Source organism: Nicotiana tabacum, chromosome 1, assembly GCF_000715075.1.
Source record: "Nicotiana tabacum cultivar K326 chromosome 1, ASM71507v2, whole genome shotgun sequence".
Classification (NCBI taxonomy): Eukaryota; Viridiplantae; Streptophyta; class Magnoliopsida; order Solanales; family Solanaceae; genus Nicotiana; species Nicotiana tabacum.
The window spans coordinates 128386298-128405243 of NC_134080.1; positions in this window are offsets into that span (position 1 = coordinate 128386298).

Consider the following 18946-nt stretch of genomic DNA (forward strand, 5'->3'; position numbering starts at 1 on the left):
AGGTTTAGCAGTAAGAATGCCTTTGCCAAATTCCCTCCTTTGTTTCCTTTAGCGTTCTGGCAACCAGTGACTCTATTTCTTATATTCCCTTCTAATTCCATTAAATTGTACTCCAGATATTCCAGCCTTTCATTGTATGTAATAGCTCTCTCTTTCCACTCATCAATCATTTCCATATCGGCCTTATGTTGCGCCATATGCTCATCTTCAGACTCTCAAACTCTTTTACGCAGCTTGTTATACTTCACCTCTACTTCAGCAAACCCATCTATGACCCTGTTACCTGGACCAACCCTTGGCTCAAAGATTTCTGATAGATTATCATCAAACCATGAAGGGTAAAAGTATCATGGCCAACATGATATCGGTCCGACTCGATGGTATCCCTCTCCATAATAATCTTCAAAGTTCACATATGTTGTGCTTCATTCTTATATAGGATGGTGTCACCCTGGAAATCAACTATGAAGTAACTCATTTTAGCGACCCGTGGTATGACCTGTCTCTTATCTTGCTGTCTCATAACCCTGAGGGGAGCATAAGGGTATATCCCCCTTAACCCAACCAGCAACAAATATGGGACGTCTCTGGATCTAATGATGAACTCGTCGGTGGGGAACCACTCGAACATCTATTGAACCTGGTCCTTAGTCAACTTGTTGAAGAACTGCACCTATCATATAGCATCATTAGGTTGAGGAAACATGTCCGGAATGTAAGTCATTCTCTTAGGGTGATGGAAAGCTATGTGGTCATTCCACGACCTTCGTGGAAACTCTTGGCGGTATTGACCCCTTTGGAGATGTTCTAACAACCAAACTTATAACAACAAATTGCAACCCTCAAAGAATCTGGACCCCTTCTGACAGTGTTCCAAGTCCCGGTACATATCCGCAATGATCATAGGAACAATAATATATGTCCGTCCCTTGATCCCGTTGATCATAGTTTTGGCCTCCAAGGACAGCATGGTACGGATTCTATCCCTCTAGATTGGTAATACCAGCATGCCCAAGAAACACAAAATGAACACGAAGACCCTACGATGAACCCAGCCCATGGAGGTGATTGAGAACTCATCATCAAAAATATAGTAAGAGCTACTGTGACCGTATCTTTCATAGAGGAAGTCAAAAGGTATGTAGGAGTTCTTCAGGCACTCCAAATCATCATTTTTCTTCAGCCCCATAATCTTAAGGAACCCTCTAGCGGTGCGATTTTCAGGTGCTAACAGACTAGTGCTATACCAAGGCAACACAACAAATCATCCTATTTCTTCTAGAAGGGGAGTCATTTCTATGTCCCCAAAGCGGAACACGGCCCTTTCCTTGTCCCAAAACAGAGTGGCAACCTCAATCAACATTTTATTTGGTTTAAGATCCAACAGTGAAGGTAAATTCCCTAAGACTCATTTCACATTATTTTGGTCACTTGAGGGAAGATCCCTCAACCAATCTAGAAAAAGTGGAGGTATGTTACCGAGCATACCAAATATGGGGAATCCGTGTCTCATTTTTATGCAAAACAAAAGATAGTTAAGCCCTTCAACCTCCAGGTTTGTCTATTTATATAATAAAGATTACCATATTGGCACTTATTTCTCTAAAAATAATTCACACAATCGTGGGTGCATCCGTTGGGATTATGGAAAACCCAATAGACTTTGGGACGAGGCTCGTCTTAAAGGGCTATTATGCGGACAACATACTACCCTGGCTAGGTTTGACCATGATGCATGCACAATTAATCAGAGTAAAGTTGCTATAGAGGTCTAGACAGGGACCGTCAAGCGGACAACTTGAGGGGTAAAGGCACGCAACCATCGAAGGCACCGCTGATCAACTAGTTTTACTGCAAATACGCCTTTCCAAATTTAAAAAGGGTGATATATAGGAAGAACGCAAACAGTCATCAAGCATTGCTATAGTATTGATTACGCTCGAGCGGAATACAATGCTGAGCATTATTTATGCAACAATAAATAACATTTCTCAAGTATTTACACGTTAAAAAAAAATGATAAGTGCAGTATTTAAATAATTGAAAGACAGTTGCAAAAAAAGAAAACAAAGAGACAAGTGAGTTTCAGGAAATAAAGGAAATCATAAATGCTTGAAAATAAGCAGTTAAATCCAAATAAAGGGGAAGGGTGCATCGAATAAGGCATGCTTAAGACTAATTCACAAAAATAAGTTCGTTATGGTAAAAGCCTAAAAATATCCCCACAAGAGTCGCCATGTTGTCGCGCCTCCTTTTTCCTTCGCGGAGTCCGGGTTTCTACATTCATTGGGGAAAACTCGTTTCCTTTTGGGAATTGGGTATCTGAAGAGTCGCCACCTAACGGATTAAGGTGTGTTAGGGCACCTAGAGTAATTAACTCATGTAACCAGTTTGCATTACCAGAGATCAGGGTAAGGGCTCGAAATAACCTTGAGGGAAGGTGTTAGGCACCCCTCGTGGTTCACAACGGTGGGTCCTGGCCGAACTTAGTTATGTGAATTAGTTATTTAACAAGCAATCAGCCTTAGCACATATTTGCAAATAAAGGTTGTTTACACAGTCTAAACAATCAAGAAAAGTTAGATGATCTAAGCATATGTAAATTAAGCAGGTGTGAACAGTCCAAGCATACATACATAAACCAAGGAAGTTTAGGCAGTCTAAGCGCACACATATGTGAGTTGGGAAAGGGAAGTCCTAAGTTGTTTAGCTTATAGGATCAATCTGTGCAATGCCTGGTAATCCTCCTTAACTAGAGGGGCTACACGTGACATTAGTGCGCAGGTCATCATATCCTTCTACTACCCATTACCCTCCCCATAGTGGTTATATAAGCGAGTTTAATTAACGAACTCTAAGCGTGCTTTAAACGTCCCTTCCTTGTGGTGCCGGAGGCGCCCTCTATACTTAGGAACTACTAGACACTCCTAAGGTATTTAAAAGGTAAAATCTAAACGACAATAAAGAACACATAGGACTGTCAAATAGGGAAGCAATTAAGGGCTGATGTTTGCCTCCACACATAAACAGATACATAGCACGTCTCAAACAACTGATTTTGAAGAAACTTAGAAAGCCTAGGAACATGATATCTAGATGAACATTACAGATAGAAAATATGCAGTATTTGTTTAAGAGCTGTATACGATGAAATCGGAGGGTCCAATTTCTCGTCATTAAGTCATTTCATGGGATCATCTTGAGACCTCAAGGTTGCGAGGTTGTGGTCGAGCTCCCGCCCTTGGGGTTCATTGACGCCCGACCTAACAACGATGTTGACCGCGGTCATGATGGGACTAGGGGATCCTATGAGGACCCATAAAAAATTTCCACCCTTAACCCAAAAGCTCGTAGTGCCAAGTTAGGATCATGCGTTAGAGATGCATAAACTTCTTCGCGACCTTTTTGGACTGATCTATGATATAAAAAGTCAAGAAATAATTTTTCCAAAAAATGTGATTATGCGGTCACATATCAGGTATGCAGACCGCATAATCACCGCAAAGTGAGTCAGTGTGTTGGTCAAATTTGAGGTCAACTATGCGGTGAAGTATGCGATTGCATAACCGATATGCGGACCGCATAGTCGTTACACATTTCCCTTGGGATTTTGTTAGGGAAAGTTCTGCGGTGCATTATGCGACCGCAGAACGGGTATGCAGACTGCATTTCTGCTGCATACCCAGGTAGTGTGTTCAGATTTTGGGAGCACTTTTGCGGTCCATTCTGCGGGCCGCATTTCCACTTTGCGATCGCAAATGCGATCACAGACCTAACTCGGGGCTACAGTTTTCGAAATTTTAAACCCGACCCCCTGTCGTTATATCCTGTTCAATAACTCAGGATCTTAGAGAGGGAGTGTTTCCCATCAAATTACTCCATGAATCCTTAGTAAATAATTGAAGATAATCAAGTGAGGGACCTAAACCCTCATCCCAAGAGGTAAGGCTTCATCACCTCAGCTCTCATTTTTACACATGGCTACAAAGGGTCATTAGTGAGGTAATTCATGGGGGTAAGGTGGGTTTGCATTGAATTCATGCATTCTTGAAGAGTATGAAGAATTATAAAAGAAGAGGCATGGGTAATGGGCTAGTGTAATCTTGCATAAAAAAACCATAAGGCCTTAATAAACACTAATTGCTCGGTAAAATGCTCAAGAGAGCTTAGATTATGATCTTTTCTTGATTATGAGTTAAATTGTGCTATATTGCTTAACTAGATTGAAGTATGAATATTCTTGTATGTTATAGGATTAAGGAAAGCTCGGTTGAGGTATGTATGGCTAAAACCTCATCTTTTAGAAATTGAGCTTCATCGATGATTGTATGAACATGGTAAGATTAAAGTTGAATTGTTTCATTGCTTGTTATTTTACATGAATTGGTGTTGTAGCCTTATATGTGAAAATTGTGTCTCAACATGATCAATGTGCTATCTTGACAACTTGAAAAGGGCAAAGGTATGAATTATGTATCGAAATGTTTAGACCCTAAATCGAGATTGCGGCTGAATAGGTTGTGCTATCTATGTGAAGTCATATCCATGCTTACAATTTAAAATTGTTCTTATGTGCACCTCCTTCCCCAAATGGCAAAGCTAATATTGGAATTGGGAATAATGTAAAATGCGGCTTAGTGCCAAGAATGATGTGATAAGTGGTGGCCCCAAGTGCCTATGAAATGATATATGAGAACTGAATTGATTTATGAGAAGGGAATAATGCATTGATGAGGCGACCTAGCCGATCGGGTCGAGATCGGACTCCGCTCAAGATAACGGTGGTATTGGAAAGGTATTGCGAATGAATTTCGGGAAAGAAGGAAAATGAGATTGTGATTGAAGTATATGTCTCAAATGAGGCAACCTAGACGATCGGGTCGAGATCGGACTCCGCTCAAGATAGCGGTGGTATTGTGAACAAATAATGAATAGTGTGAAATGCCCCAAACTAAAAGCTATGGGAAAATGATGTGAAAGTTGTATGATTCTTTTATTTGATAATGTGGTGATCGTTTAAAGTTTTGAGTTATACTTGTGATTTCTTATTCTTGTATGAAAGTTCTTTCTAATTTGATGGTGTTTAGTTATACATACTAGTGCTATTCGATGGCACTAACGTCCCTTTTGCCGGGGGCGCTACATTTTTTTAAATGAATGTAGGTGGCTCCATAGCAAATAGTGCCGATTGTGTGTAGAGGAGAATCCTCTTCTCAAACTTGTGGTGAGCCCCTTCCTTCTTCAAGAGGTCTTGTTACATGCCTTTTGTTATAGATGTCTCTTTTGAGGTATAGTCGGGGCCTTGTCGCAGGCGTTGTTATCGCTGTCTTAGGTATCTTTAGAGGCTTCGTAGACATATTTTTGGGTTATGTACGAGCGTTGGATGGGTCTACGAACTATGATATAATTCAAATCCTCGTTTTGCTAAAGTGTAATTGTATGTAATCTTGGGAAATTAATTACGGATTAATATTGTGATTTAAAATGAACTAACATTGTAGAATGCACTATTTTTCCTCGTCTAAGAAAATGAATGAAAGCATGGTTTCCTTATTCGTATTGAGTTGGGTAGGAAGTGTTTGATAAGGCTTGCTCAGTTGGGTTTACTCGATTGAGCGCCGGTCTGGCCTCCCGAGGTTGGGGCGTGACAACTCCCTAGGCATGCAGCCAGTACTGGTAGAGCCTGGTACCATCTAGTTGTCCCATCCCCCTACTTTTGTAATTAATGCTTTTGTACTATGTTGTGGTTCCCCTCCTATATAAAGGGGCTCTTTGACATTTTGTAAAGGTATGTTGCTTCAGCCACTCCACACGAAATATACACGAACATTTTTTTTGCTCTCTAACATACTATCTTGATATTATTGATTTCATTTATTATCTTCATATTTGTTCATCTTTTATTGCTTGTCATTGGCCATAAAGAGCCTTCGTTAATTATTTCATAACACTTATCCCTACCCCGATCACCCACGATAGCTCGAGCCCGAGCCCTGGAATCGACCTCGAGGCGCCAAATCGATAGGCTTGAGGCCCTGAATAGCTGACCTAACGGTTTGATTATAGCTCTCTCTCTAACTTTTTTCCGTCTCTAAATATCATATACGTAGCATCAACTTATTAACAAACTAGCATAAAAATAGATCACGTATTTTTAGACTCCCATCAACAAATTTAATTGTTATTACGATTTTCACGGTAAACAGTTTGGCGCCCACCGTAGGGCTAAAAATAATAGTGATTATTTTCTTGCTGGTTATACTACATAACTCAAGTTATCTTTCACGCTTTTTCTTGTCCAAGATCTTCGATTTCAGGTCGAAATGTATAACTCGGTAAACGAAGATGAAAACAACAATCTTGAGGACCATGGGGAAAACGGTATGGTTGTTCCAGGTGTTGTTATGCCACCACAAAACCCTGGGAATGCGCTGGATCCAATCCTCGTGGACGCGGTCTCACGTGACGCCCAGCGCATTGACATAAGCTCCCACACTATTAGGAGCGTGCACTAAGGGGATCAACAAGAAGCACAGAAAACCACAACTAGGGAAGAACGTGAGGTTAGCCTTCATGCTATATTTGAAATGTTTCATGCACAACTACTAGCTATTGCTCAGCTGCAAAGTCAGCAAAAAACTCCTAGCACGGTAGCACCGGGGACAACTCCCCCAAACGAACAGGTACTTGAGAGATCGAGCAATAACGGGCCGATAGCCGACCCTATCATCATAAAAATGCTCGAGGACCTCACCAAAAGGATTGAATCGGGAGAGAAAATGATAGAAGCCAACGACAAAAAGGTCGAAACATACAACTTCTGGGTCAACCAAATTCCAGGCACACCCCTGGTCCTGAAAGGCGTGGATTTAGAGAAGTTCATTCAAAGGCCATTCTCCGAGGAAGTGACCCCAAAACCCATTCTGAAGAAGTTCAGAATGCTGGAACTCCCAAAGTACAACGGGACCTTAGACCCCAGTGAATATGTTACTGCCTACACTTCCACTGCAAAGGGCAACTAGATAAAGGACGACGAGATCGAATTCGTGTTACTAAAGAAGTTTGGGGAAACACTCTCGAAGGGGCCATGATGTGGTATCACAACCTAGCTCCTAACTCCATAGACTTATTCGCCTTGCTAGCGGACTCTTTCATAAAGGCACATGCCAGAGACATCAAAGTAGAAACGAGGAAATATGACGTGTTCAAGATCATGCATATGGATAATGAAATGCTGCGAGAGTTTGTATCTCGCTTCCAAATGGAATGAATGGAACTACAACTAGTCTCTGATGACTGGGCGGTGCAGGCCATCACTTAAGGTCTGAATGGATGAAGCTCGGTGGCTTCGAAGCAGCTGAAAGAGAATCTTGTGGAATATCCCGCTGTGACTTGGTTGAACATCCATAACCAATACTAGTAAAAAATTAGGGTCGAGGACAACCAGCTAGGAGCTCCCTCGGGCATAGTATACACAAGCAGGCTCTTCGCGAAAGAGCCAAAGCTAAACAAATAAAGGTACGAACCATACATCGAAGATAGAAGGAATGCCCAGAGGCGCAACCCACATCGCAACGATCAAAGGATAAACTAATGACATAATCCTCAGAGACTCATCAACAAAGCCAGATTCGGTAGGAACACAGGGCCAATGTAGGCGCCTCGCTTGTCAGAGTACAACTTCAATGTTGATGTGTCAGACATCGTGTTTGCCATCAACAAAATAAGAGACGCCAGATGGCCTAGACTTGTATAATCAGATACTTCACAAAGGAAATATAATCTAGTATGCGAGTTTTACAACACGCATGGACACAGGACCAAAGATTACTGGCAACTCCGGGAGAAAGTGGCCCAGTTACTCGACAATGGCCATCTTGGGGAAAGGTAAACAACCAAGAAGAACAAAAAAAACGAGCCACAACATGTCATCCACACGATCTTTTGAGATGGCCACCACTAGCGGGAACTGTCATGTCCCAAAAATCGAGGAGCGCGACCGGCGCTCAACCGAGTAAACCCGACTAAGCAAGCCTGTTAGGTTTCAATCTACCCAAACTAATTCATGAATAAATAGGAGATGGACTCCATTAATCATACTTTGTAAGTATTTCATAAACAACCTCCATTTTATTTCCATCAGCACTTAATTCATAATTATCAAAATATTACAATTTTTATAAATCTTTGCCAAATATCAAGATTTCTAACTCAATTTCCCATTATCAAACACCACCCGCAACCTGTCTACGGAGCCTCTAAATATAACTGAAGAGTAATATGGAAATGCCGGTAACAAGGCTCCGGCTATACCTCAAAATACAAAGTACATGATAAGAAATTGATATAGGACCCCGAAATGAAGTGGGGCTCACCGTGTCAGCTGAAAGGAAGATGTGTCACTAGCTGCAACCACCACTGCCTGCTATGGAACCACCTACATCCATTTAAAGACGTAGCCCCACCGGCAAAAGGGGAGTTAGTGCCATCGAATAGAACTAGTATGTATAACTAAACACCATCTCATTAGAAAGAACAACCATACAAGAACAAAGAAAACATAAGGGTTCAACAAAAGCTTTAAACAATCACCACATCATCAAATAAAAGGAATCACATAGCTTTCACATAATTTCCATAACTTTAGTTTGGGGCATTTAATACTATTCATCATCATTCGCAATACCACAGCTTTCTTGAGCGGAGTCCGATCACGACCCGATCGGCTAGGTTGGCTCATTTGAGACATTTACCTCAATAAAATCTCATTATCACTTTCTGGAATTCAATATCAGCACACTACCACCATGCTTGTAGCATGGCGTCCGATCACGGCCCGATCTGCTACGCCGCCTTACCAAGGCGTTGTTCCTTTCTCATTAATCATCTCATTTCAATCTTTATTTCACATATATCAATTCATAGGCACTTAAGGTCACAATTATCACATCATACTTGCCATTATGCCACATTTCATAATTCACATTCTACATCACTTCACTTTGAACATTAAAATTGCAATTTAAGATAATAGGCACATACAAGAGCAATTCAAGTTGTAAGCATAAAGAGGAATTCTCATGATTCGGCATAATAATCACAATTTAAACTTGACTTGAAATCTAGGCAATAACATATAGTTCACATTCATCACATATCCCCAATTTACCAAGAATAGCACATTGAACACATTGAGACACACCTTTCACATATATTCTTGCAACACCAAATACTTTAAAATAACAAATACTACATAAATTGAATTCCGGACAAACGAGAGTCCGAGGAAATGATGACAAACGAGAATCCAATAGGAAATTATGAACAGGACTAAACAGTCCGAGGAGCCGCGCCCGCGTGGCCGAGCTCAAAACAACGAAACAACATGTATTTATGCCAGGCAATAAAGAATATCATTTAGCATCTCGTACCCTAAAAAAGGAAAAGTTAGTATGCTCACGGCAGGGGCCCCTCCACCAAATGCGTCCCGAAATACTCGGAAACTTAGCGTCAATAATTTGGCACCCGCGTGACCTAGAGACAGAACTCTAGGCTCATAAGGCCCCAACAAGGTAACTCCGAGCTTACGAATAACGGCCTTCTAGCCTAAGCAAACTCGATGACAGTCGCCAAATGCCGTACACTAGAAAACCCAAGGCCTTAAGACCACGAACGGGCAGACTCGGTATAACCAGATCTATTATACGTAGCAACAAGAACTGTAAGACCTCAACAGGCATGACAAAACTGTAAGACCTTAATAGGCATGACAAAACTATAAGACCTCAACAGGCATGACAAAAGTGTAAGACCTCCACAGCCAAGAAAATTTTGTAAGACCTTACTACAGGCATAAAACTCAATCCTGAAATTTAGGCTATACGTCGCATTTGTAAGAATCCCGAAAGGGCATACCCTCGGTGTAGACGCCTAAACTATCACTTGAGATCAAAAATAGCTATGGCCAAACACATATGACTATGGTCAAAACGGCTGCACTAGCCAAATTAACGTGACTCGGGGATGCTCGACTGTCGCTAACAAAATCGCAGGCCATTACTTCGAATATACTTCGAAAAGAACTGGTTAAAATAGGCTTCCCTTAACAGGCACACGAGCTTCGACCATGTCAGCTCAAAATCACAGGGCTCTAAGCTACTCAGCCTACGAGCTAAAAACCTTCCGAGGTGCTCTAACATCGCCATTCCCGACTTGAAATCGAGGTTCTTCCCGAACCGATGACGGGTCAGGAAAAATTATTTCAAAAAGACCTTAACGAGAGGAAAACAAAGTGTTCAAAATGCCCACGGCCAAAAGCGTAAGAGCCACTATCGCCAGCCAAACGAGCCTCCGGGCCACACACTAAAAGGTCGCAACGACCAACAACGTAAAATCCACTATCGCCAGCTTGAAAATTGAAAACTTGAGGATTAAAATGAGCTCGAGCCGTAACCCGATTCGAATACCGGATCCAAAATAGTTAACTATACATGACTAAGGGCCACATATATAAAAGGTCACTCTGACCCAAGGCATAAGAGCCATTTTCGCCAGCCCATGCAAACGTAAAACTCGAGGGTAACTTGAGCTCGAGTCGGATCACGACTCGGAGACTGAACCCGAAGACGGTTAAAGTACACAGGCCTAATGGAAAAAAATAAAAGCCGTTATCGCTGACGTAATAAACATCAAGGCCATATTGTAGGTTCGGAGTTTTCTATCAATCCAAAGGTCGAATCGACCCGGTTGAAATCCCGACAAACAAGAGTACAGAAGATACAAATTGTGAGGTTCCCCCTCTTATTTTTACATGTTGGCGGTGAAGCACAATCTCAACCTACGATATATTAGGAAAGCTATACACACAAAGAAGAAGGCATGAAATAGACGTTCCCCATTTCGATAACTATGGCCCTACTATCCTTCTCCTCATCGGACAGAAGGAACTTGGCATCATACTCCTCTCCTTTGGCTTGCTCGATCTCCGTCGAATGATCGAAGCCCCTAGCATGAATCTTCTCGAGGATTTGACTCCGGGATTTGCACCTCATATATTCCTTGCTATTGCTTGCACGATCGAGGGCCCTCTTTAGCTCAGCTTTAGCAATGATAGTGCTCCTTGAATAGGCCGGCACTTTCTATCCCGCCTTGGTATTGCTCATCACAACCTCGGCCCGGACATTCACCACCTCGGTTTTTGCACTCGAAATCTCGAATTAAAGCTTTGAGATCATCTTCGCCCGAGCAGAATCGTTCGCATGGATGATCTGGATTTGCCCCTCAAGAGCAGATGCCCCGGCTTGAGCCCTCTCTTTGGACGCAAAATGGGCACTCACATGCGCCTGCAGCACGGTGAATTCACGTTTGACTCTTCCAATCTCACCCTAGAGTTGTCCCAGCTTATCGGCCTTGTGCTTCAACTAAAAAAGCAAAACATCAAGACGCCAAGGCAGAAAGGGAGTGCAAGCCAGCATGAAATGCGGGGTACCTATTTCTCCAGGAGGACCTCCTGGACCCAGCTCTGGTCCACCTCACACCGTTAGGAGACAAGCTCGCTTTCCTTTGCCCCACAAAGAAGCTTGAGGGATTTCTCTCTATCCAGAGCCTCCCTCTACGGGGTCTCGTAACGAAGCAGCTAAGCTTTAAGCCTGTCGAAGTCCTATGAAAGAAAGCCTGATAAAGAAAAAGAAGAATAGCGCAGGGCCAGACCATTCATACAGCAGCCAAAACTCACCATAAGGCCAACACATTGAGCCTCGCTGAAGGCCAAAGCAACGTCCGAAGGCGTGCCACTCCTAGTAGATTGCAGATCTACCGAATGACTTCTTCTAAACCGCTGCGAAGAAGTCGCCTCACTACAAGTCTTTTCGCACCTTGGAACATCTTTCCTTTTATCGGCACTCCTTGATCCCGAGGCCAGCAACCTCTCCTTCTCCCTCGAGGGATGCAGCCTCACCTCGAAAGGACTCCCAACATCTGCAACAGATAAATCAAAAAATTTGTCAAGAAAGGCGAAATTTCTTACGAGGTAGAGTGCCGGGAATCTACCATGGTACTTCGCTCTCATCTCCCTTTTGACAGATCTTGCCACCGGCGCCTATCATAAATCGAACAAGCTGCCAGCTTATGCGACCACTCGGCTAAATCAGGGACATCGCCAAGCGACCAATGAGTTGCTACAAATATAGAATAGAAAGATATCATTACGGAACCAACCTTAGGTTGAAACGAAGACAGTTCATATGAAGCACTTACGTGTGAAGTTCCATTTCTTAGGAAATGACAAAAATTCTCCAGGAATAACATCGGTCGTTAGGATCCGAACAAACCGATTCATCCATCCACAGTCCTCAGCCTCCTCGCTGCCAATTACAGGAGCTCGGGTGGATCGACGCTGAAGCGCAATCAGGCCTCGATAGTGTAATGGCCAATACAACCTCACAAGGTGGCTGAGGGTAAATTCTATCTCGGCCTTGTTGGAAAAATATCACATCGCCTGCACTATTCTCCAAAGAGAGGGATGAACCTGCGCCAACATTACTTGATATCTTTGAAAGAAATCAAGCACAACCCGATCCGAGGAACCCGGCGCGAAAACATGACTGTATACACCCAAAAATACCTCAACATATGTCATGACACTCTCTTCGGGGGAAGTAACTTGCAAAATTGCGCCCCTCCCATCCGTAATCCTTTCTGATCATCTCGAGCTTTTCCTCCCTCATTGATGAAATGATCCTCAACACATGCTCTCGATAGCCCGGAACATTGGGAGGTTTCCCGAGTATTATTGCCCTCCTCGATGCAGGGCACCCCGAGCCTTGCTCTCCCGACATCAGAGGTGAGCCGCTGGCACCGACCGAATGTGAAATGCATGAGAGACTACCCTCAACCTGATGATGAGACGTCGAAGCAGTAATTATGTTTACGGTAGATTAGGGGGGGAAAAGTGTGGATCCGAGCAAAAATTTATGAAACATTGAAGCAGAAGGACTAGCACAAATTGCCAGGCTCTGTGGAAGAGATAGCTTTATCAAGAACAACAAACTCGCCACTTAAGAGACAGATGAACAAATATATAGGGGCAAAGCAACAACTGTCCGCTTATCCAAGAGGGCCAATTAATTCTGGCCACGTTAACGTCACCCTCTCCTATGGGAGCGTACTGGCGGAATCGCTCTGGCTCCCACGTGACTCAGAAAACTGTAGGAGCTCGGGCTGACCCCCGACGTCACAAACATCAGTTCGAGAGGAGCTGTCGATATAACCCCGGGACATGGCCAGTTTCAGGCCCCGGTTGATCCGAGAGCAGGCCCTGAAGGGCCGACGTTGAGAGGCAAAAGCAAAAACGCATAAACAAAGGGGCAAGGAGAAGGGCTGACAGAATGAAAAATCTTGTTCTACGTTGTCAAAAAGAAAAACATATTTACATTGTCCATTCCCCAGGGGGCCACATACATAGGGAAAGGGAAGGTATACAAAAATGATTTAGAGACTACTCCTCGTCACTATTATCTTTGCCCTTATCGGGGGCAATTAAAAGTGGCAGTTTTTTCTCCACTGCACGGGCCTCCTTAAGGTCAGCTGACAGGTCGATACCTCTGGCCCCGAGTTCCTCCAGGGTCTCTCTCCTCGCCTCTACCTTAGCATTCTCAATAGCCTGAGTTAGTTTCTACCCAGCTGCTATGGATATGTCACGAGCTACTCGATGAGCCGTGGCAACGTCCTCCTGATAAGTAATAGCATTTTGCTCGACCTCAGACTTAGCCGCGGCCAAAGAAGCAATCTCCCTGCGAGCACCCTTGAGAAGATCCCAGGATGTCACCAACTCCTCGGCCGCTATTTCATTTCGCTCTCTCAACTCGAAGATCTCCGCATTCAATTGATTAATATGCAAACCACTATGCTCGACCAATGTAAGAAGGGTAAGACAATGAATATATGAATATGGAACGTATGTAAATATGGGATAAAAGTCGGGCACGAGCAAGGAAAAGTACCTGTGCAGCAAGATCGGCCTTCTCTCGGAGCACCATTTCCAAAATGGCTCGAAGTTCTCCTAGCTCTTTATCTTCTCGGGCAGAGCGAGCCTCCAAATTTTGTAGCTTCGAAGTAACTTTCTTACACTCTTTTTCCTATTAAGAAAGCTCCCCGCGTAGCCAAAGGATGGCATGATCGTCCATCTTTTTACACTGCGGCATAGCGGAAAAGTTAGAAGGACGAAGAACGATGCTCGAGGATAAAAGAAATGCACGAGAAATGCTATCACCTACTGCATGAACTTCTTTGCCTCTTTGACGGCACCAAGAATATCGAGATGAGCTCCATCAATAACACCATCAAAGATGTTGGCAATAATGTCTCCTACTTTGGAAGGAATCCCCATTGTGGTGTCGATCATCCTGTGGGCATCCCGCAGTTCCCCTGATGAGACTGGAAAGCTAGAAATAAAGTCATTTAAGTCGCCAATTACTCCAAGTGGAAACTCACATTCCTTGAAGGCTCTGAGCCCCGACCCCTCGGGATCAACGCCAACGGTCCCCCTTGGCGAAAGCTGTATCAAATCTGACTGCGATTTGAAGCTACATCAACATCCTCTTCAAGGAACCCCGACCCACGAGCCCATCCGAAGCTAGCCGTTCTGGACTCATCAGCCTCCGACCAAGGCACCTGCAAGTCTCTCGCACTCGACCTTGTTCTCCTCCTAAGCGAGCTTCCATCATCATCCTCTCTTTCGATATCAGGATTCAACTTTGAGGTTGAAGCAGCAGTCCCGACAACGGCTCGATGCTCGAGAGACTTGATTTTCATTGCCATATGACGGATAACAGCTGCGCTAGTTTTCCTCTTTTTGCTCGTGTCGGGCTCCTGGGACCTTGCTTCGCCACCAAGGGGCGGCCTCATTTGCATGTTCTCGCAAAGACCTGCACCAGTGCAGTAACCGCAATACGCTTTCGCTAAGGACTCAGAAAGAAACACAAAATACGAAGCATATGTGGTAAAGGGACCTCACCATGATTCTTGGACACCCAATGCTTCTTATCCAGGCCGGTCTAAGACCGAACGCGATATGGGAACCTCTCATTCAATCGCCCGATCCATCCTGACAAATTTGGGACTACCTCCGGGTGCCAAGCGGCAGCTGCAGGGAGCACAAAGAGATTATTATTTCAAAAGGAAGAACAGTTGAAAAGCGAATAGGGGGAAAATTGCTTACGTCGAGTATTCCACCTCTCTTGAAAGGGCATCCTCTGGGCCGGGATGATATCCGAGGTCCTTACTAGGATAAACTTGCTCATCCATCCTCGATCCTTTCCCTCGTCGATGCTCGTGAAAAAATGATTTTTTTGACCGATGGTGGAGCCTGATTAAACCTCGATAAAATTAAGGGTTGTACATCCTAATCAGGTGATTGAGGGTAAAGATCTCTCCCTCAAACCCTTCGGTGAAATAACAAAGCATCAACACTATCGTCTAAAAAGAAGGGTAGATTTGACCAATCATCACTTGGTATCGGTCATAGAAATCAAGGATAACCGGGTCTATCTCCAGGGGAGGGGACTCAATAGATTTATCAGGACCCAGGGTGAATAGGTAGGTGTACACGTGAAGGAAGCCAACCTTAAAGTCAGTTATATTATTGTCGGGACCGGGAATGTCCACCTCCACTGCCTCGCTCCATCGGCAGTCCTTCCTTACCTTGCTAATATCAGTCGCAACGCTAACGTATTGGGACAAATGCTTGCATCAGCCTGGGGTAGACGAAGTGGCATCGACATTAAAATCCTCTGACACGTCGAGATCAGGTGGGGTACATTATTCCAAGGAGGGAATCACTCTGGTTACTTCCTTAGGCGATCGGGATAACAATGCGGTGTTGTTCCATGGGGGAACTGTCCTAGATGTCTTAGCCATGTCAATGGTAAAAATCCTTCTATGGAAAGATGAAAGAGTGTGAAATGCAAAAAGTTTCACTCATGAGCTTGTATGTGGGGTGAAAATGAAAAGTGTCAAGCAACCGATGCATTTATAGGAACCGTTGGGAAAGCAAAAAGGATGAGCCAATGGTAGTTCGTGGGTTTCTCCATTACCGCGTCTGATGGCGGCCTTGCACGGTTCTCTAGGACATGGCATTTAATGCTCTTAAATTGTTGACGTCAGGGCAATGATGACATCGGGACGACGGTTCAAAATTGTTTCCTATTACTTCATTCAAGGAAACTCGGCGACTATCTGTATATGGTGAAATCGCATGAGTCTATTTCTCGCCAATATGGTGCATTCGGGAGCCATATCAGTATCTCGAGGCTACAGGAATACGATCGAGCTCCCTCCCCCGAGGTTAGTCGGCGACCCAACAAAGGTTCCGAGGGTGGGGAATTCCCGAGGCGAGCAGCCAGTATCAGCAGAGTCTAGCATCCTGCCTAGCTGTCCCATCCCCGTATTTTTACATTTAATGCACACTATCCCATATTGTATTCCCTCTCCTATATAAAGGGGGTCCATACCACTTTGTAAAGGATGGACATTGCTCCAAGTACTCTACACAATATCAATAATATCTCTCTCCTTCTTCTCTCTAACTTACTCGCTCGAGGCCATTTTAGCATTTAGTACTTGTCTAATTGTTCTTCATTTATTGCTCGGTATTGTCCATAAAGATCCTTGCTCGGTATTGTCCATAAAGATCCTTGCTTGATTATATTTTAACTATTGCCCCATTCCCGACTACCCCCGATAGCTCGAGATCGAGCCAAGTATTGACCTCGAGGTCCTTCATCGACCAGTCCGAGGCTCGGACTGCAAGTCCTTGGGTTTGATTACTGCCCCGTTTAAGCCTGAATCTCTTTGTTAAACTTCATACTCTTAGCATCTACTACTCTAACAACTAGCATAACAATATATCACATATTTTTAGAGTCCCATCATACAAATTTAATTGTTGTTATCATTTTCACGGTAAACATCGGTCCCCTGACAATGAAACAATGCATACGTGTGTCAAGCAATAAAAGAATACCTTTTGTCAAAGCATTTTGTACTCCAAAGGAAACTCAGCGTTTTTCCCTAAAACGATCCCTCCATCAAAGACGTCCCGAACACTCCGAGACTAGCGTCAACAATTCGATACCCGCATGACCTCAGCGTAGGAATTCCAAAATCATAAGCCCTCAACGAGGCAGCAGGAAAATCATGAAACATCTCCAAGGACAAAAGTGGACCGAACACCCAGGAACTGGCGCCGATATATCCAAAATCGCACGACCTCAGGGTTGGGATCTCCAAAATCATAAGCCCTCAATGATGCAATACAAAGTTTGCAAGTAATGGCTCCCGAGTCAAGAAACCCTCGATGACTCGAGGACTATCGTCAAGCACCATTTCCATCGACTTATCAAAACCCAAGGCCATAGGACGGAGAGCGGGCAGACTCGGTCTAGTAAAACCTACATAAGGCAAAAATTTTATCTGTAATACCTCAAGCAAGGCATGAAAAATACTTGTACCAAGTATCCAAAATTGTAAGACCTCAAAGTCATGAACTTGTAAAATCTTACTAAAGGCATAAACCCCATTTCAAATGTTTCTGCTATATATCGAACTTGTAAGACCCCTAAAAAGGCATACCCTCGATATAGATGCCAGAACTATCTCATTCGTGATCAAAATGTCTCCGGCCAATCATAACTGACTCCGGTCACACGGCTGTACCAACTGAACTAATGTGACTCAGGGATGCCTGATCTTCGCTATAAAATCACAAGACATCACTTCGAATCTTCTTCGAAAAGAACCGGTTAAATAGGCTACCCTCGACATAGGTAAAAAAGCTTCAACACAAACCTCCCGAGGTGCTCGAACATCGCTGCAAGTTACTCAAAATCAAGGTTCTACCCGAATCGACGACGGGTCAGGCAAAAATTACTTCAAAGTCCTTAACAAAAGGAAAATAAAGCCAATGAAAGGCCGTTTCGACCCAAAACGTAAGAGACATTATCGCCAGCTTACATTAAAAGGCCACTTCGGCCCAAGGTGTAAGAGTCATTGTCGCCAGCCCACACAATTTGGAAAACTTGAGGGTCAATTGAGCTTGTGTCAAATCCCGACTCGGAGACTGAACCCAAAATAGTTAACTATATATGCCCAAGGGCAACGCATAATAGCCATTGTCGCCAACCTACATTAAAAGGCCACATCGACCTAAGGCGTAAAAGCCATTATTGCCAGCCCACGCAATTTGGAAAACTTGAGGGTTGATTGAGCTTGAGTCGAAACCCGACTCCAAGACTAAACCCAAAATAGTTAACTATATAAGCCTAATGTCAAGGCGTAAGAGCCATTGTCGCCAGCCCATGAAAACCTAAAAGACTGAGGGTCAAATGAGCTCGAGTCGAAACCCGACTCGGAGGCTACACTGATGTGAGCACGTGATTTTTTCCCTATATATGAATAATTCCCAAAAATTCCAACAAAATAATTTTTTTCTTTATGTTCTACAATTTTTGTGCATTTCGGTGTCATTTCCTTGATAATTGTCGCATTTTAGTTTATATAAAATACAAAAAATGTGCATTTTTGCATTTAGGTTTTAGTTTCATATTTTAGTATCAATTAAGGGTTAATTTGTTAAGACAAAACATGAAAAATCACAAAATTAGTTCACTTTTTGCATTTTAATGATTTTTATAGTGAATTTGTCATGAAATAGTTTTTTAAAAAAATAATTTTAGGAATTAATTAGTCTTTGTTTTGAAATAGCTAGGATTTCATGTTAGTTTTACATTTCCATAAAAATTAGAAAAAATTAGAAAAATTTTACAAAGTGGAAAATAAATAGATAAAATGAAATAAAAAAAAACAAGGAAGGAAATTGAGTGAGAGGCAAAAGGCTGGCAAATTTTGGGCCAATTTAAAAGAATTTTTAGGCCCAAACGCCTTAGACCCA